Consider the following 21,471-nt stretch of genomic DNA (forward strand, 5'->3'; position numbering starts at 1 on the left):
TTTTAAATACAGTCAATAATAATGGTTTAATGGTTTATCACTTTCGACCAATAGGTGTCACTGTTACGAAACTGATGTGGTTTAGTCAGATTGAGATGACAATGACACATGCAAAGTTTGGTGTCAATATGTCAAAGCATTGCAGAGATACAGCCTCAAGAGTAATTTTTGCATCATGGCTCAACTCTGTTGCAGTGGTATATGAAAACTGTTTTGTCTATCAATCCGAAATCCATAACTATTTGTCAGCATGGTCTGAAGACGATACGGATCAATTTTGGTGAAAATCGGACAAACGGTCTAGGATGAGTTTGAAAAAGTAGATTTTTAACAAATAACAAGATGGAGCACAGATATGTTTGCAAAATATGGCAAAATTGGTATCTATCTTCTCGGCATGAGCCAATGAATGTATTATGACCAGTCTCATTACAATAGGCTAATTTAATCAAAAGTTATTAGCATTTTTGTACATTTTATTACAACTTTTGACCACAAGGTGGCGCTGCCCCGAAACTTTTTGAATATCTTCGGGACATAGAGCGGAAGACACATACCGAGTTTTGTAACGATACACTAGTGCATTCTTAAATTATAGCATTAGCATTTTAAACCGTAATACTGCATTGAAGTCAATGGGAATTTCATGTTTTGTTTTATTATAGCGCCACCAAGAGGCACAATCCCACCAATTTTTTTATGTGTCCTCGTAGTGAGCCCATACATATGTGTGTCAAGTTTGGTGAAAATATTTCATTTTGTTTTGGAGTTATAGACATTTATATGAAAAAACACGTAAAAAATGACTGACACCTGACTTTGATTGGATTTTACTACCCCTTACTATCAATATTTTGAGATTTGGGCATTAGCGTATAGCTATCGACCTATGTTTCCGAACTTCTGAGGCTGGTTTCGTCTCGATCGGACTAGCGGTTTCGAAGATATCAGCAAATGTTTTTTAAGCACTAAATTACAACTCTGCGCAAACCATATGCCGAAACCTGGCAAGTCTGGTATCGTTGGAGTCGGCAAGGATTCAGGAGACCAAAAAACACACTCCCATCAAAATATGTCAACCACACCCAAAGTTATAAGCGTTTGAAAAAAAAAATTCTCCACTAGGTGGCGCTGTTTCGAAACTTCTCAGGCTACTTCAGGGCATCGTGGTGATGACCCATACCAAGTTTCATAACAATCTGTTCATGCGTTCATAAAATACAGCATTTTTGCACATAATTCAAAATGGCCGACATCCAAAATGGCCGACATGGTAAAATTGGATATCAGTCGACTCGGCATGACGCCCTGAATCTAATGAGACCAATTTTATGATTTTTGGATAAACGGTTCAGAAGTTATAAGCCAAAATAGGCATTTTTCATATCTCCGGACAGGTAGGTGGCGCTGCGCCGAAACGCTGCATGTTGCTTCAAGTCATGCTTGTGATGACATGTACCAAGTTTGGTTTGAATACGATAAAGCGTTGCGGAGATATAGCCTTTAGTGTGTTTTTGCAACCTCCACGTAAAATTTGTTTGTGCGTTTATTGAAAACGATTGGACGAATCAACTTGAATTCCATAACTTTTTGTCAACATGCTCTGAAGATGATCTGTTTCAATTTTCGTGAAAATCGGAGCAACGGCCTAGGAGGAGTTCGAAAAAGTAGGTTTTTCAGAAAATTCAAAATGGCGGGAAAATTTGCATACCGGAAAATGACATCATAGGGTGAAATCGAATCGGCTTGAGCCAAGGAATCCGATGAAAAAAGAATTTTGTTTCTAGCCCTTAGGGGTCAAAAGTTATAAGCATAAATATGAGTGAAACTTTGGACAGGTGGTGGCGCTAGAGGGATTGAGTTAGAGGCACCAAATTTGCTATAGTGACAGCTCAGACTGGCCTCTATGAGTGTGCCAAATTTCACAACTTTTTACCATACGGTTCTATGGGCTGCCAGAGACTCCTATGGCGGAAGAAAAAGAAAAAGAAGAAGAAGAAGAAGCAGAATAATAAATATAGCTGCAAGCAGCCATTATCGGGGCCAAGCGCAAAGAAGAAGACAAGACATGCCAGCATGGCTGGAAGTCTCAAGCCAACTGCAACAATGAGCCATTAAGGACCTATTAAGTTGATTTTAGGCAAAATAGCAGTCAAATTTTAAATACAGTCAATAATAATGGTTTAATGGTTTATCACTTTCGACCAATAGGTGTCACTGTTACGAAACTGATGTGGTTTAGTCAGATTGAGATGACAATGACACATGCAAAGTTTGGTGTCAATATGTCAAAGCATTGCAGAGATACAGCCTCAAGAGTAATTTTTGCATCATGGCTCAACTCTGTTGCAGTGGTATATGAAAACTGTTTTGTCTATCAATCCGAAATCCATAAGTATTTGTCAGCATGGTCTGAAGACGATACGGATCAATTTTGGTGAAAATCGGACAAACGGTCTAGGATGAGTTTGAAAAAGTAGATTTTTAACAAATAACAAGATGGAGCACAGATATGTTTGCAAAATATGGCAAAATTGGTATTTATCTTCTCGGCATGAGCCAATGAATGTATTATGACCAGTCTCATTACAATAGGCTAATTTAATCAAAAGTTATTAGCATTTTTGTACATTTTATTACAACTTTTGACCACAAGGTGGCGCTGCCCCGAAACTTTTTGAATATCTTCGGGACATAGAGCGGAAGACACATACCGAGTTTTGTAACGATACACTAGTGCATTCTTAAATTATAGCATTAGCATTTTAAACCGTAATACTGCATTGAAGTCAATGGGAATTTCATGTTTTGTTTTATTATAGCGCCACCAAGAGGCACAATCCCACCAATTTTTTTATGTGTCCTCGTAGTGAGCCCATACATATGTGTGTCAAGTTTGGTGAAAATATTTCATTTTGTTTTGGAGTTATAGACATTTATATGAAAAAACACGTAAAAAATGACTGACACCTGACTTTGATTGGATTTTACTACCCCTTACTATCAATATTTTGAGATTTGGGCATTAGCGTATAGCTATCGACCTATGTTTCCGAACTTCTGAGGCTGGTTTCGTCTCGATCGGACTAGCGGTTTCGAAGATATCAGCAAATGTTTTTTAAGCACTAAATTACAACTCTGCGCAAACCATATGCCGAAACCTGGCAAGTCTGGTATCGTTGGAGTCGGCAAGGATTCAGGAGACCAAAAAACACACTCCCATCAAAATATGTCAACCACACCCAAAGTTATAAGCGTTTGAAAAAAAAAAATTCTCCACTAGGTGGCGCTGTTTCGAAACTTCTCAGGCTACTTCAGGGCATCGTGGTGATGACCCATACCAAGTTTCATAACAATCTGTTCATGCGTTCATAAAATACAGCATTTTTGCACATAATTCAAAATGGCCGACATCCAAAATGGCCGACATGGTAAAATTGGATATCAGTCAACTCGGCATGACGCCCTGAATCTAATGAGACCAATTTTATGATTTTTGGATAAACGGTTCAGAAGTTATAAGCCAAAATAGGCATTTTTCGTATCTCCGGACAGGTAGGTGGCGCTGCGCCGAAACGCTGCATGTTGCTTCAAGTCATGCTTGTGATGACATGTACCAAGGTTGGTTTGAATACGATAAAGCGTTGCGGAGATATAGCCTTTAGTGTGTTTTTGCAACCTCCACGTAAAATTTGTTTGTGCGTTTATTGAAAACGATTGGACGAATCAACTTGAATTCCATAACTTTTTGTCAACATGCTCTGAAGATGATCTGTTTCAATTTTCGTGAAAATCGGAGCAACGGCCTAGGAGGAGTTCGAAAAAGTAGGTTTTTCAGAAAATTCAAAATGGCGGGAAAATTTGCATACCGGAAAATGACATCATAGGGTGAAATCGAATCGGCTTGAGCCAAGGAATCCGATGAAAAAAGAATTTTGTTTCTAGCCCTTAGGGGTCAAAAGTTATAAGCATAAATATGAGTGAAACTTTGGACAGGTGGTGGCGCTAGAGGGATTGAGTTAGAGGCACCAAATTTGCTATAGTGACAGCTCAGACTGGCCTCTATGAGTGTGCCGAATTTCACAACTTTTTACCATACGGTTCTATGGGCTGCCAGAGACTCCTATGGCGGAAGAAGAAGAAGAAGAAGAAGCAGAATAATAATAATAGGAACACTAACGATTTCAATAGGTGCCTCCGCACCTTCGGTGCTTGGCCCCTAATAATAGGAACACTAACAATTTCAATAGGTGCCTCCGCACCTTCGGTGCTTGGCCCCTAAATATAGCTGCAAGCAGCAATTGTCGGGGCCAAGCGCAAAGAAGAAGACAAGACATGCCAGCATGACTGGAAGTGTCAAACCAACTGCAACAATGCGCCATTAAAGAATTATTAAGTTGATTTTAGGCAAAAAAGCAGTACAATTTTAAATACAGTCAATAATAATGATTTAATGGTTTATCATTTTCGACCAATAGGTGGCACTGTTACTAAACTGATGTGGTGTAGTCAGATTGAGGAGACAATGACACATGCAAAGTTTGGTGTCAATATGTCAAAGCATTCCAGAGATACAGCCTCAAGAGTCATTTTTGCATCATAGCTCAACTGCGTTGCTGTGGTATATGACAACTGTTTTGTCTATCAACACAAAATCCATAATTATTTGTTCACATGGTCTGAAGACAATACGATTAAAATTTGGTGAAAATTGGACAAACGGTCTAGGACGAGTTTGAAAAAGTAGGTTTTTAACCAATAACAAGATAGAGGGGAGAGAGGTTTGCCAAATATGGGAAAAATTGGTATCTATATTCTCGGCAGGAGCCATAGAATGATTTATAACCAGTCTCATTGCAATAGGCTAATTTAATCAAAAGTTATTAGCATTTTTGTACACTTTATTACAACTTTTACACAAGGTGGCGTTGCCCGAAAACTTTTTGAGTACCTTCAGGACATAGAGCGGAAGACACATACTGAGTTTTGTAATTATACACTAATGCATTCGTAAAGTATAGCATATGCATTTTATACCCTAATACTGCATTGAAGTCAATGGGAATTTCATGTTTTGTTCTATTATAGCGCCACCAAGAGGCAGAATCCCACCATTTTTTATATGTCCTCAGAGTGAGCCCATACATATGTGTGTCGAGTTTGGTAAAAATATCTCATTTTGTTTTGGAGTTATAAACAGTTGTATGAAAAAAACACGTAAAAAATGACTGACACCTGACTTTGATTGGATTTTACTACCCCTTACTATCAATATTTTGAGATTTGGGCATTAGTGTATAGCTATCGACCTATGTTTCCGAACTTCCGGCGCTGGTTTCGTCTCGATCGGAATGAAAATATACAATGAACTACTATTAGATATTACATATTTTAAGAAGTAAAATGAGTTTTAAAAGGAAGGGACATTTAATGGGATTTGTATGTTTCATTTTATTGTTGTGGATTTAATTAGGGCCCGAGCACTGATGGTGGTCTACATGTCAATATTTAGTCAGTTATATTGTCACCTGTGGGCAAGAGTAAATTGTGATTAACTACTAATTAAGATTGAACCAAAACAACATCATATTTGGTCAGTCTAATAGTTAATAGACTTAATGATGTTAAATTTCAAAGATCTTGAGTTTTGTTGAACATGTCCGTGGTATCCTGACAAAGTCTGATGTTTCGGCAAAATTTTAGTTATTCATAGTGCCACTAGCTGGTCAAGTCGCCTTTATTTATATAGCACTTTTAACAAGTCCAGTTTCAAAGCAGCTTCACAGTTTTAACAGGAAAATAATGCAACAGATTTTGTACAGCTGCTCTGTTGAAAATGGTGATGTCATCCAGCTAATTTCAATTATCATGTAGTGTCAATGCGGGCAGATCAGTAATATAGTTGAAATTTAGGTGTCCCCAACTGAGCAAGCCAAGCCAAAGGCAACGGTGGCAAGGAACCAAAATTCCTTTAGGGCCAGGATGGAGATAAAAAAATCTTGGGAGAAACCAGGCTAAGTCGGGGTGCCAGTTCTCCTCTGGCCGACGAACAAACAGTGTATGATTATTATTTTGCGTATAACAGTGTAGGATTATTTTTTACCTTTTAAACTGGCAACATTACAGTTCAGAAGTCATATTAGATCAATAGATATTCGTAAGATCATTTGATAGATTGGAGTTGTCGTGCCGGAGACAGGTTTATAAGGATGTCTTTTCGAGTCTGCATTTACAGGGCAGAGTTTAATTGACACACTCTCTTCAGACATTTCAGGGATGCATTGGTCATGTCCTGGCACAGGTCCACCCTCTGATCAGAGTACAGCCCAGTAGCAGGAAGTGTGGCAAATACAAATGATTGATATAGTCCTCCTATTTTTATATACTTAAATGCATATTGCCCACCGTGCTCTGTGTTCCTACAATCACAAGGTAGTGGTGGCACAGTTGCGAGGACCCTTTTATTCCTCTTGCAGCTTCAATGTAGTTTTGTATTTTTTACTTTTTGGGACCTCAGGAAGAGTAGTCACTGCCTAGGTATTGGCTAATGGGGATCCAAATAAACAAATAAACTTAGATCATAGATGGGATAGAGCATTCATGGGTAAATTAACTAAGGAAAAATATAATATCATAGCTTTTTTAGGTGTCCTCAAAGGGGTCCATAAATATATGTCAAATTTGTTGTAAATATCTAATTTTCTTTTAAAGTTATAGCAAAATATATTTGAGAGCATGGGCTGCATTGATTGGATTTTTTTTTTCTTCCAAAATTTTGGCTTTGTTTTGGTCATTATTGTTTAGCTATTGACCTATGTAAGTATTCAGAATTTCCTATTGTGGTTTTGTTTTAATTGGACTAACTGTTTCCTACATTCGCAAAGGTTTTTTAGGTGCTAAAGTACACCTTTTTACAAACCATAAGGTGAAACCAGGAATGTTTGGTATTATTGGACTCGGCAAGGATTCAGGAGTCTAATGAGGTGAATACTGTGAAAAACACTGGCTTGAAAATTCTCAGGCTCCTTCAGGGCATTGCGCCAATGAAGTATGCTTTGTTTGTGATACGCCATTGTCCTCATAGACTATCATGGCACCAAGGATAAAGACAATGAATGCCCATTTTCATCTGACTAATGTTTGGGTGCGTATATTGCCAGTTTCATGAGTTTTTCCCCTGTTATAGCGCCACCAAGTGATCAATCGTTGCGATTTTTTTCATGTGATCTCAGACTGACCTCACTCACACGTGACCTTAATTTGGTGGAAATATCTCGTTCTGTTCACAAATTAAAGCCATTTTATTAAATAAGGTCCCGGTCACATCAAACATTTTGGCTCCCCTTAGCAACCATAAATCAAAATGTTTTTTTTTTTTTGATAATTATTGATAGTCTCTCTCCAGAAAACATTTCTGCAGTGGTTTGGTTCCGATCAGTCAAATAAGCTGGGAGTAATTTGCAAAAGTAGGTTTTACAAAAAACCTAAAATATCTCGAAATTGGCGCCTGAAGGGCGAGCAAATCCGAGATATGCATTTTGTCCGTCTCGAGCCAAGGATTCCAGCAATATAAGACACTCGAGGCTAAGCCTTACGGTTGAGGAGTTATGAGCCGTTTCGTACCTTTGGTCGCCGTTTCGCACTTTTGATCGCTGTAGCGCCCCCGTCAGGCCGATCGGGGCGGGCTTCGGTGACGTCTGCAGTGGTTGTGAGTACTACCAGCCCTGAAAGTTTCAAGTCTCTACGACTTACGGTTTGGTCTGCCCGAGCAGTTTTAGCTGGAAAATGATGCATCATGGGGAAATGAACAGTTCCAATAGGGTTTCAGCCTGACGCTTGACTTTGATTGGATTTTACTACCCCTTACTATCAAAATTTTGAGATTTGGCCTCACGACTGTGCCTAGCGACCTATGTTTCCGAACTTCTGACGCTGGTTTCGTCTCGATCGGACCAGTGGTTTCGAAGATATCGGCTAATTTTCTTAAAGCGCTAAATTACAACGGTGCACAAACCATACGCCGAAACCTGGCAAGTGTGGTATCGTTGGACTCTGCAACGATTCAGGAGTCTAAGGAGATGAGTCGCGTGAAAATAAGTCAACCACACCCAAAGTTATAAGCACTTTTTTAAAAAAATCTCAACTAGGTGGCGCTGTTTCGAAACTTCTCAGGCTACTTCAGGGCATCGTGGTGATGACCCATGCCGAGTTCCGTAACAATCCGTTCATGCGTTCATAAAATACAGCATTTTGGCACATAATTCAAGATGGCCGACAGCCAAAATGGCCGACATGGTAAAATTGGACATCAGTTGACTCGGCATGACGTCTCGAATCTGACGAGACCACTTTTGTGATTTTTGGGCAAACGGTTCAGCAAAAAAAAGCAAAAATAGCCATTTTTCCTATCTCCGGGCCAGTAGGTGGCGCTGCGCCGAAACGCAGCAGGTTGCCTCAAGACATGCTTGTGCCAACATGTACCAAGTTTGGTCTGAAAACGATAAAGCGTTGCGGAGATACAGCCATACGTCTGTTTTTGCAAGCGCTACGTAAAATTTGTTTGCGCGTTTAACGGAAAAGATTTGACGAATCAACTTGAATTCCATAACTTTTTGTCGACACTGGCTGCAGATGATCTGGTTCAATTTTCGTGCAAATCAGACGAACAGTCTAGGACGAGTTCGCAAAAGTAGGATTTTGGGGAAATTCAAAATGGCGGGAAACATATAATGTCGGAAATGACGTCATAGGGTGCTTTCGGATTGGCAGGAGCTCAGAAATCTGAGGAAACAAGAATTTTGTTTCTAGCCCTTAAGGTTCAAAAGTTATTAGCATAAACATGAGTGCAACTTTGGACAGGTGGTGGCGCTAGAGGGATTGAGTTGGAGACACCAAAATTGGTGTATTTAATGTTGGGACTGCCCTCTATCAGAATGTCAAATCGTTACAACTTTCCCGCAAACGGTTCTATGGGCTGCCATAGACCTCCATGGCGGAAGAAGAAAGTGCGACAACGGTTTCAATAGGTGCCTCCGCACCTTCGGTGCTTGGCCCCTAATAAAAAGGCAATAAAAAGGGTATAAAAAGGCATATAAAAAATAGACCATAGGGTTTGAGCACTTGAGTTTTGAGCTGCTGGTTGCTAAAACTTTATCAAGCCTGGTGACATGTGCATCGCAGAGGTCAAAGGTCAATTTTTGCATTTTCAGCTCATTTATCATGAAAATGGGGTGTTTTTATTTATTTATTTTTTTACCTTTTAAACTGGTATGCCTCTACTGATGGCTCGATCTCCGCCAAAGTTTGCACGCGTCTTTACAATAATGCGGCGCACATGCTCAGCCGATTTGGTGAAGTTCTGCGCAAAGCAGGCAATTTTTAGTCATTTAAATGTCATTTTGCATAGGATAATATAGGGCATTTGTTTTTCACCAGTTTAACAGTTGGAGGGCCCGATCTCCGCCAAAGTTTGCACGCGTCTTTACAATAATGCGGCGCACATGCCCAGCCGATTTGGTGAAGTTCTGCGCAGAGCAGGCAATTTTTAGTCATTTAAATGTCAATTTGCATAGGATAATAATAGGGCATTTGTTTTCACCAATTTAACAGTTAAAGCGCCCCGGCGGCCATAAAAGTCTGCAAGCCTCTTTAGGGTCACGTGACGCATGCGCACGCGTGATTTCGTAAAGCTGTATGCCAATCAGGCAGGAAGAGGGCCGCTTTCAGGCCTTTAATGGGATTTTCCATAGAAATACATCATTTTGACCCCTTTTTAACCATTATAGCGCCACCAAGTGGCCGGTCCCCACGTCCTTTTTCACTTGGCCACAGAATGAGCTCTTACATAGGCGTGCTGAGTTTGGTGAAAATACCTCATTCCGTTCACGAGTTTTAGCCAATTTAGTAAAAGGGGCTACTCCCCCTTCCAACGTTTTGGCTGCCTTTAGGGTCCAGGAACCCAAATTTCCGTTTTTTTTAAATGACTTTTGACAATTAGACTCCAGAGAATCTCGCTGCGCTGGTTTGGTTCCGGTTGGGCCAAAAACCTAGGACTAGTTGGCAAAAGTAGGTTTTGCAAAAAACCCGAAATACCCGAATTTTTTCCCACTATTCCGAGCCAATCCGGGGCATGCATTTTGTCCGTCTCGAGCCAAGGATTCCAGCAATATAAGACACTCGAGGCTAAGCCTTACGGTTGAGGAGTTATGAGCCGTTTCGTACTTTTGGTCGCCGTTTCGCACTTTTGATCGCTGTAGCGCCCCCGTCAGGCCGATCGGGGCGGGCTTCGGTGACGTCTGCAGTGGTTGTGAGTACTACCAGCCCTGAAAGTTTCAAGTCTCTACGACTTACGGTTTGGTCTGCCCGAGCAGTTTTAGCTGGAAAATGATGCATCATGGGGAAATGAACAGTTCCAATAGGGTTTCAGCCTGACGCTTGACTTTGATTGGATTTTACTACCCCTTACTATCAAAATTTTGAGATTTGGCCTCACGACTGTGCCTAGCGACCTATGTTTCCGAACTTCTGACGCTGGTTTCGTCTCGATCGGACCAGTGGTTTCGAAGATATCGGCTAATTTTCTTAAAGCGCTAAATTACAACGGTGCACAAACCATACGCCGAAACCTGGCAAGTGTGGTATCGTTGGACTCTGCAACGATTCAGGAGTCTAAGGAGATGAGTCGCGTGAAAATAAGTCAACCACACCCAAAGTTATAAGCACTTTTTAAAAAAAATCTCAACTAGGTGGCGCTGTTTCGAAACTTCTCAGGCTACTTCAGGGCATCGTGGTGATGACCCATGCCGAGTTCCGTAACAATCCGTTCATGCGTTCATAAAATACAGCATTTTGGCACATAATTCAAGATGGCCGACAGCCAAAATGGCTGACATGGTAAAATTGGACATCAGTTGACTCGGCATGACGTCTCGAATCTGACGAGACCACTTTTGTGATTTTTGGGCAAACGGTTCAGCAAAAAAAGCAAAAATAGCCATTTTTCCTATCTCCGGGCCAGTAGGTGGCGCTGCGCCGAAACGCAGCAGGTTGCCTCAAGACATGCTTGTGCCAACATGTACCAAGTTTGGTCTGAAAACGATAAAGCGTTGCGGAGATACAGCCATACGTCTGTTTTTGCAAGCGCTACGTAAAATTTGTTTGCGCGTTTAACGGAAAAGATTTGACGAATCAACTTGAATTCCATAACTTTTTGTCGACACTGGCTGCAGATGATCTGGTTCAATTTTCGTGCAAATCAGACGAACAGTCTAGGACGAGTTCGCAAAAGTAGGATTTTGGGGAAATTCAAAATGGCGGGAAACATATAATGTCGGAAATGACGTCATAGGGTGCTTTCGGATTGGCAGGAGCTCAGAAATCTGAGGAAACAAGAATTTTGTTTCTAGCCCTTAAGGTTCAAAAGTTATTAGCATAAACATGAGTGCAACTTTGGACAGGTGGTGGCGCTAGAGGGATTGAGTTGGAGACACCAAAATTGGTGTATTTAATGTTGGGACTGCCCTCTATCAGAATGTCAAATCGTTACAACTTTCCCGCAAACGGTTCTATGGGCTGCCATAGACCTCCATGGCGGAAGAAGAAAGTGCGACAACGGTTTCAATAGGTGCCTCCGCACCTTCGGTGCTTGGCCCCTAATAAAAAGGCAATAAAAAGGGTATAAAAAGGCATATAAAAAATAGACCATAGGGTTTGAGCACTTGAGTTTTGAGCTGCTGGTTGCTAAAACTTTATCAAGCCTGGTGACATGTGCATCGCAGAGGTCAAAGGTCAATTTTTGCATTTTCAGCTCATTTATCATGAAAATGGGGTGTTTTTATTTATTTATTTTTTTACCTTTTAAACTGGTATGCCTCTACTGATGGCTCGATCTCCGCCAAAGTTTGCACGCGTCTTTACAATAATGCGGCGCACATGCTCAGCCGATTTGGTGAAGTTCTGCGCAAAGCAGGCAATTTTTAGTCATTTAAATGTCATTTTGCATAGGATAATATAGGGCATTTGTTTTTCACCAGTTTAACAGTTGGAGGGCCCGATCTCCGCCAAAGTTTGCACGCGTCTTTACAATAATGCGGCGCACATGCCCAGCCGATTTGGTGAAGTTCTGCGCAGAGCAGGCAATTTTTAGTCATTTAAATGTCAATTTGCATAGGATAATAATAGGGCATTTGTTTTCACCAATTTAACAGTTAAAGCGCCCCGGCGGCCATAAAAGTCTGCAAGCCTCTTTAGGGTCACGTGACGCATGCGCACGCGTGATTTCGTAAAGCTGTATGCCAATCAGGCAGGAAGAGGGCCGCTTTCAGGCCTTTAATGGGATTTTCCATAGAAATACATCATTTTGACCCCTTTTTAACCATTATAGCGCCACCAAGTGGCCGGTCCCCACGTCCTTTTTCACTTGGCCACAGAATGAGCTCTTACATAGGCGTGCTGAGTTTGGTGAAAATACCTCATTCCGTTCACGAGTTTTAGCCAATTTAGTAAAAGGGGCTACTCCCCCTTCCAACGTTTTGGCTGCCTTTAGGGTCCAGGAACCCAAATTTCCGTTTTTTTTAAATGACTTTTGACAATTAGACTCCAGAGAATCTCGCTGCGCTGGTTTGGTTCCGGTTGGGCCAAAAACCTAGGACTAGTTGGCAAAAGTAGGTTTTGCAAAAAACCCGAAATACCCGAATTTTTTCCCACTATTCCGAGCCAATCCGGGGCATGCATTTTGTCCGTCTCGAGCCAAGGATTCCAGCAATATAAGACACTCGAGGCTAAGCCTTACGGTTGAGGAGTTATGAGCCGTTTCGTACTTTTGGTCGCCGTTTCACACTTTTGATCGCTGTAGCGCCCCCGTCAGGCCGATCGGGGCGGGCTTCGGTGACGTCTGCAGTGGTTGTGAGTACTACCAGCCCTGAAAGTTTCAAGTCTCTACGACTTACGGTTTGGTCTGCCCGAGCAGTTTTAGCTGGAAAATGATGCATCATGGGGAAATGAACAGTTCCAATAGGGTTTCAGCCTGACGCTTGACTTTGATTGGATTTTACTACCCCTTACTATCAAAATTTTGAGATTTGGCCTCACGACTGTGCCTAGCGACCTATGTTTCCGAACTTCTGACGCTGGTTTCGTCTCGATCGGACCAGTGGTTTCGAAGATATCGGCTAATTTTCTTAAAGCGCTAAATTACAACGGTGCACAAACCATACGCCGAAACCTGGCAAGTGTGGTATCGTTGGACTCTGCAACGATTCAGGAGTCTAAGGAGATGAGTCGCGTGAAAATAAGTCAACCACACCCAAAGTTATAAGCACTTTTTAAAAAAAATCTCAACTAGGTGGCGCTGTTTCGAAACTTCTCAGGCTACTTCAGGGCATCGTGGTGATGACCCATGCCGAGTTCCGTAACAATCCGTTCATGCGTTCATAAAATACAGCATTTTGGCACATAATTCAAGATGGCCGACAGCCAAAATGGCTGACATGGTAAAATTGGACATCAGTTGACTCGGCATGACGTCTCGAATCTGACGAGACCACTTTTGTGATTTTTGGGCAAACGGTTCAGCAAAAAAAGCAAAAATAGCCATTTTTCCTATCTCCGGGCCAGTAGGTGGCGCTGCGCCGAAACGCAGCAGGTTGCCTCAAGACATGCTTGTGCCAACATGTACCAAGTTTGGTCTGAAAACGATAAAGCGTTGCGGAGATACAGCCATACGTCTGTTTTTGCAAGCGCTACGTAAAATTTGTTTGCGCGTTTAACGGAAAAGATTTGACGAATCAACTTGAATTCCATAACTTTTTGTCGACACTGGCTGCAGATGATCTGGTTCAATTTTCGTGCAAATCAGACGAACAGTCTAGGACGAGTTCGCAAAAGTAGGATTTTGGGGAAATTCAAAATGGCGGGAAACATATAATGTCGGAAATGACGTCATAGGGTGCTTTCGGATTGGCAGGAGCTCAGAAATCTGAGGAAACAAGAATTTTGTTTCTAGCCCTTAAGGTTCAAAAGTTATTAGCATAAACATGAGTGCAACTTTGGACAGGTGGTGGCGCTAGAGGGATTGAGTTGGAGACACCAAAATTGGTGTATTTAATGTTGGGACTGCCCTCTATCAGAATGTCAAATCGTTACAACTTTCCCGCAAACGGTTCTATGGGCTGCCATAGACCTCCATGGCGGAAGAAGAAAGTGCGACAACGGTTTCAATAGGTGCCTCCGCACCTTCGGTGCTTGGCCCCTAATAAAAAGGCAATAAAAAGGGTATAAAAAGGCATATAAAAAATAGACCATAGGGTTTGAGCACTTGAGTTTTGAGCTGCTGGTTGCTAAAACTTTATCAAGCCTGGTGACATGTGCATCGCAGAGGTCAAAGGTCAATTTTTGCATTTTCAGCTCATTTATCATGAAAATGGGGTGTTTTTATTTATTTATTTTTTTACCTTTTAAACTGGTATGCCTCTACTGATGGCTCGATCTCCGCCAAAGTTTGCACGCGTCTTTACAATAATGCGGCGCACATGCTCAGCCGATTTGGTGAAGTTCTGCGCAAAGCAGGCAATTTTTAGTCATTTAAATGTCATTTTGCATAGGATAATATAGGGCATTTGTTTTTCACCAGTTTAACAGTTGGAGGGCCCGATCTCCGCCAAAGTTTGCACGCGTCTTTACAATAATGCGGCGCACATGCCCAGCCGATTTGGTGAAGTTCTGCGCAGAGCAGGCAATTTTTAGTCATTTAAATGTCAATTTGCATAGGATAATAATAGGGCATTTGTTTTCACCAATTTAACAGTTAAAGCGCCCCGGCGGCCATAAAAGTCTGCAAGCCTCTTTAGGGTCACGTGACGCATGCGCACGCGTGATTTCGTAAAGCTGTATGCCAATCAGGCAGGAAGAGGGCCGCTTTCAGGCCTTTAATGGGATTTTCCATAGAAATACATCATTTTGACCCCTTTTTAACCATTATAGCGCCACCAAGTGGCCGGTCCCCACGTCCTTTTTCACTTGGCCACAGAATGAGCTCTTACATAGGCGTGCTGAGTTTGGTGAAAATACCTCATTCCGTTCACGAGTTTTAGCCAATTTAGTAAAAGGGGCTACTCCCCCTTCCAACGTTTTGGCTGCCTTTAGGGTCCAGGAACCCAAATTTCCGTTTTTTTTAAATGACTTTTGACAATTAGACTCCAGAGAATCTCGCTGCGCTGGTTTGGTTCCGGTTGGGCCAAAAACCTAGGACTAGTTGGCAAAAGTAGGTTTTGCAAAAAACCCGAAATACCCGAATTTTTTCCCACTATTCCGAGCCAATCCGGGGCATGCATTTTGTCCGTCTCGAGCCAAGGATTCCAGCAATATAAGACACTCGAGGCTAAGCCTTACGGTTGAGGAGTTATGAGCCGTTTCGTACTTTTGGTCGCCGTTTCGCACTTTTGATCGCTGTAGCGCCCCCGTCAGGCCGATCGGGGCGGGCTTCGGTGACGTCTGCAGTGGTTGTGAGTACTACCAGCCCTGAAAGTTTCAAGTCTCTACGACTTACGGTTTGGTCTGCCCGAGCAGTTTTAGCTGGAAAATGATGCATCATGGGGAAATGAACAGTTCCAATAGGGTTTCAGCCTGACGCTTGACTTTGATTGGATTTTACTACCCCTTACTATCAAAATTTTGAGATTTGGCCTCACGACTGTGCCTAGCGACCTATGTTTCCGAACTTCTGACGCTGGTTTCGTCTCGATCGGACCAGTGGTTTCGAAGATATCGGCTAATTTTCTTAAAGCGCTAAATTACAACGGTGCACAAACCATACGCCGAAACCTGGCAAGTGTGGTATCGTTGGACTCTGCAACGATTCAGGAGTCTAAGGAGATGAGTCGCGTGAAAATAAGTCAACCACACCCAAAGTTATAAGCACTTTTTAAAAAAAATCTCAACTAGGTGGCGCTGTTTCGAAACTTCTCAGGCTACTTCAGGGCATCGTGGTGATGACCCATGCCGAGTTCCGTAACAATCCGTTCATGCGTTCATAAAATACAGCATTTTGGCACATAATTCAAGATGGCCGACAGCCAAAATGGCTGACATGGTAAAATTGGACATCAGTTGACTCGGCATGACGTCTCGAATCTGACGAGACCACTTTTGTGATTTTTGGGCAAACGGTTCAGCAAAAAAAGCAAAAATAGCCATTTTTCCTATCTCCGGGCCAGTAGGTGGCGCTGCGCCGAAACGCAGCAGGTTGCCTCAAGACATGCTTGTGCCAACATGTACCAAGTTTGGTCTGAAAACGATAAAGCGTTGCGGAGATACAGCCATACGTCTGTTTTTGCAAGCGCTACGTAAAATTTGTTTGCGCGTTTAACGGAAAAGATTTGACGAATCAACTTGAATTCCATAACTTTTTGTCGACACTGGCTGCAGATGATCTGGTTCAATTTTCGTGCAAATCAGACGAACAGTCTAGGACGAGTTCGCAAAAGTAGGATTTTGGGGAAATTCAAAATGGCGGGAAACATATAATGTCGGAAATGACGTCATAGGGTGCTTTCGGATTGGCAGGAGCTCAGAAATCTGAGGAAACAAGAATTTTGTTTCTAGCCCTTAAGGTTCAAAAGTTATTAGCATAAACATGAGTGCAACTTTGGACAGGTGGTGGCGCTAGAGGGATTGAGTTGGAGACACCAAAATTGGTGTATTTAATGTTGGGACTGCCCTCTATCAGAATGTCAAATCGTTACAACTTTCCCGCAAACGGTTCTATGGGCTGCCATAGACCTCCATGGCGGAAGAAGAAAGTGCGACAACGGTTTCAATAGGTGCCTCCGCACCTTCGGTGCTTGGCCCCTAAATATAGCTGCAAGCAGCCATTATCGGGGCCAAGCGCAAAGAAGAAGACAAGACATGCCAGCATGGCTGGAAGTCTCAAGCCAACTGCAACAATGAGCCATTAAGGACCTATTAAGTTGATTTTAGGCAAAATAGCAGTCAAATTTTAAATACAGTCAATAATAATGGTTTAATGGTTTATCACTTTCGACCAATAGGTGTCACTGTTACGAAACTGATGTGGTTTAGTCAGATTGAGATGACAATGACACATGCAAAGTTTGGTGTCAATATGTCAAAGCATTGCAGAGATACAGCCTCAAGAGTAATTTTTGCATCATGGCTCAACTCTGTTGCAGTGGTATATGAAAACTGTTTTGTCTATCAATCCGAAATCCATAACTATTTGTCAGCATGGTCTGAAGACGATACGGATCAATTTTGGTGAAAATCGGACAAACGGTCTAGGATGAGTTTGAAAAAGTAGGTTTTTAACAAATAACAAGACGGAGGACAGATAGGTTTGCAAAATATGGCACAATTGGTATCCATGTTCTTGGCATGAGCCATTGACTGTATTATGACCAGTTTCATTACAATGGGTTAATTTAATCAAAAGTTATTCGCATTTCTGTACATTTTATTACAACTTTTGACCACAAGGTGGCGCTACCCCGAAACTTTTTGAGTATCTTCAGGACATGGAGCGGAAGACACATACCGAGTTTTGTAACGATACGCTAATGCATTCTTAAATTATAGCATTAGCATTTTAAACCATAATACTGCATTGAAGTCAATGGGAATTTCATGTTTTGTTTTATTATAGCGCCACCAAGAGGCACAATCCCACCAATTTTTTTATGTGTCCTCATAGTGAGCCCATACATATGTGTGTCAAGTTTGGTGAAAATATCTCATTTTGTTTTGGAGTTATAGACATTTATATGAAAAAACACGTAAAAAAGGACTGACACCTGACTTTGATTGGATTTTACTACCCCTTACTATCAATATTTTGAGATTTGGGCATTAGCGTATAGCTATCGACCTATGTTTCCGAACTTCTGAGGCTGGTTTCGTCTCGATCGGACTAGCGGTTTCGAAGATATCAGCAAATGTTTTTTAAGCACTAAATTACAACTCTGCGCAAACCATATGCCGAAACCTGGCAAGTCTGGTATCGTTGGAGTCGGCAAGGATTCAGGAGACCAAAAAACACACTCCCATCAAAATATGTCAACCACACCCAAAGTTATAAGCGTTTGAAAAAAAAAATTCTCCACTAGGTGGCGCTGTTTCGAAACTTCTCAGGCTACTTCAGGGCATCGTGGTGATGACCCATACCAAGTTTCATAACAATCTGTTCATGCGTTCATAAAATACAGCATTTTTGCACATAATTCAAAATGGCCGACATCCAAAATGGCCGACATGGTAAAATTGGATATCAGTCGACTCGGCATGACGCCCTGAATCTAATGAGACCAATTTTATGATTTTTGGATAAACGGTTCAGAAGTTATAAGCCAAAATAGGCATTTTTCGTATCTCCGGACAGGTAGGTGGCGCTGCGCCGAAACGCTGCATGTTGCTTCAAGTCATGCTTGTGATGACATGTACCAAGGTTGGTTTGAATACGATAAAGCGTTGCGGAGATATAGCCTTTAGTGTGTTTTTGCAACCTCCACGTAAAATTTGTTTGTGCGTTTATTGAAAACGATTGGACGAATCAACTTGAATTCCATAACTTTTTGTCAACATGCTCTGAAGATGATCTGTTTCAATTTTCGTGAAAATCGGAGCAACGGCCTAGGAGGAGTTCGAAAAAGTAGGTTTTTCAGAAAATTCAAAATGGCGGGAAAATTTGCATACCGGAAAATGACATCATAGGGTGAAATCGAATCGGCTTGAGCCAAGGAATCCGATGAAAAAAGAATTTTGTTTCTAGCCCTTAGGGGTCAAAAGTTATAAGCATAAATATGAGTGAAACTTTGGACAGGTGGTGGCGCTAGAGGGATTGAGTTAGAGGCACCAAATTTGCTATAGTGACAGCTCAGACTGGCCTCTATGAGTGTGCCAAATTTCACAACTTTTTACCATACGGTTCTATGGGCTGCCAGAGACTCCTATGGCGGAAGAAGAAGAAGAAGAAGAAGCAGAATAATAATAATAGGAACACTAACGATTTCAATAGGTGCCTCCGCACCTTCGGTGCTTGGCCCCTAAATATAGCTGCAAGCAGCCATTATCGGGGCCAAGCGCAAAGAAGAAGACAAGACATGCCAGCATGGCTGGAAGTCTCAAGCCAACTGCAACAATGAGCCATTAAGGACCTATTAAGTTGATTTTAGGCAAAATAGCAGTCAAATTTTAAATACAGTCAATAATAATGGTTTAATGGTTTATCACTTTCGACCAATAGGTGTCACTGTTACGAAACTGATGTGGTTTAGTCAGATTGAGATGACAATGACACATGCAAAGTTTGGTGTCAATATGTCAAAGCATTGCAGAGATACAGCCTCAAGAGTAATTTTTGCATCATGGCTCAACTCTGTTGCAGTGGTATATGAAAACTGTTTTGTCTATCAATCCGAAATCCATAAGTATTTGTCAGCATGGTCTGAAGACGATACGGATCAATTTTGGTGAAAATCGGACAAACGGTCTAGGATGAGTTTGAAAAAGTAGATTTTTAACAAATAACAAGATGGAGCACAGATATGTTTGCAAAATATGGCAAAATTGGTATCTATCTTCTCGGCATGAGCCAATGAATGTATTATGACCAGTCTCATTACAATAGGCTAATTTAATCAAAAGTTATTAGCATTTTTGTACATTTTATTACAACTTTTGACCACAAGGTGGCGCTGCCCCGAAACTTTTTGAATATCTTCGGGACATAGAGCGGAAGACACATATCGAGTTTTGTAACGATACACTAGTGCATTCTTAAATTATAGCATTAGCATTTTAAACCGTAATACTGCATTGAAGTCAATGGGAATTTCATGTTTTGTTTTATTATAGCGCCACCAAGAGGCACAATCCCACCAATTTTTTTATGTGTCCTCGTAGTGAGCCCATACATATGTGTGTCAAGTTTGGTGAAAATATTTCATTTTGTTTTGGAGTTATAGACATTTATATGAAAAAACACGTAAAAAATGACTGACACCTGACTTTGATTGGATTTTACTACCCCTTACTATCAATATTTTGAGATTTGGGCATTAGCGTATAGCTATCGACCTATGTTTCCGAACTTCTGAGGCTGGTTTCGTCTCGATCGGACTAGCGGTTTCGAAGATATCAGCAAATGTTTTTTAAGCACTAAATTACAACTCTGCGCAAACCATATGCCGAAACCTGGCAAGTCTGGTATCGTTGGAGTCGGCAAGGATTCAGGAGACCAAAAAACACACTCCCATCAAAATATGTCAACCACACCCAAAGTTATAAGCGTTTGAAAAAAAAAATTCTCCACTAGGTGGCGCTGTTTCGAAACTTCTCAGGCTACTTCAGGGCATCGTGGTGATGACCCATACCAAGTTTCATAACAATCTGTTCATGCGTTCATAAAATACAGCATTTTTGCACATAATTCAAAATGGCCGACATCCAAAATGGCCGACATGGTAAAATTGGATATCAGTCGACTCGGCATGACGCCCTGAATCTAATGAGACCAATTTTATGATTTTTGGATAAACGGTTCAGAAGTTATAAGCCAAAATAGGCATTTTTCGTATCTCCGGACAGGTAGGTGGCGCTGCGCCGAAACGCTGCATGTTGCTTCAAGTCATGCTTGTGATGACATGTACCAAGGTTGGTTTGAATACGATAAAGCGTTGCGGAGATATAGCCTTTAGTGTGTTTTTGCAACCTCCACATAAAATTTGTTTGTGCGTTTATTGAAAACGATTGGACGAATCAACTTGAATTCCATAACTTTTTGTCAACATGCTCTGAAGATGATCTGTTTCAATTTTCGTGAAAATCGGAGCAACGGCCTAGGAGGAGTTCGAAAAGTAGGTTTTTCAGAAAATTCAAAATGGCGGGAAAATTTGCATACCGGAAAATGACATCATAGGGTGGAATCGAATCGGCTTGAGCCAAGGAATCCGATGAAAAAAGAATTTTGTTTCTAGCCCTTAGGGGTCAAAAGTTATAAGCATAAATATGAGTGAAACTTTGGACAGGTGGTGGCGCTAGAGGGATTGAGTTAGAGGCACCAAATTTGCTATAGTGACAGCTCAGACTGGCCTCTATGAGTGTGCCAAATTTCACAACTTTTTACCATACGGTTCTATGGGCTGCCAGAGACTCCTATGGCGGAAGAAGAAGAAGAAGAAGAAGAAGAAGAAGAAGAAGAAGCAGAATAATAATAATAGGAACACTAACGATTTCAATAGGTGCCTCCGCACCTTCGGTGCTTGGCCCCTAATAATAGGAACACTAACGATTTCAATAGGTGCCTCCGCACCTTCGGTGCTTGGCCCCTAATAATAGGAACACTAACGATTTCAATAGGTGCCTCCGCACCTTCGGTGCTTGGCCCCTAACAAGCAGCCATTATCGGGGCCAAGCGCAAAGAAGAAGACAAGACATGCCAGCATGGCTGGAAGTCTCAAGCCA

This window comes from Pseudorasbora parva, chromosome 6 (assembly GCF_024679245.1).
Source record: "Pseudorasbora parva isolate DD20220531a chromosome 6, ASM2467924v1, whole genome shotgun sequence".
Classification (NCBI taxonomy): domain Eukaryota; kingdom Metazoa; phylum Chordata; class Actinopteri; order Cypriniformes; family Gobionidae; genus Pseudorasbora; species Pseudorasbora parva.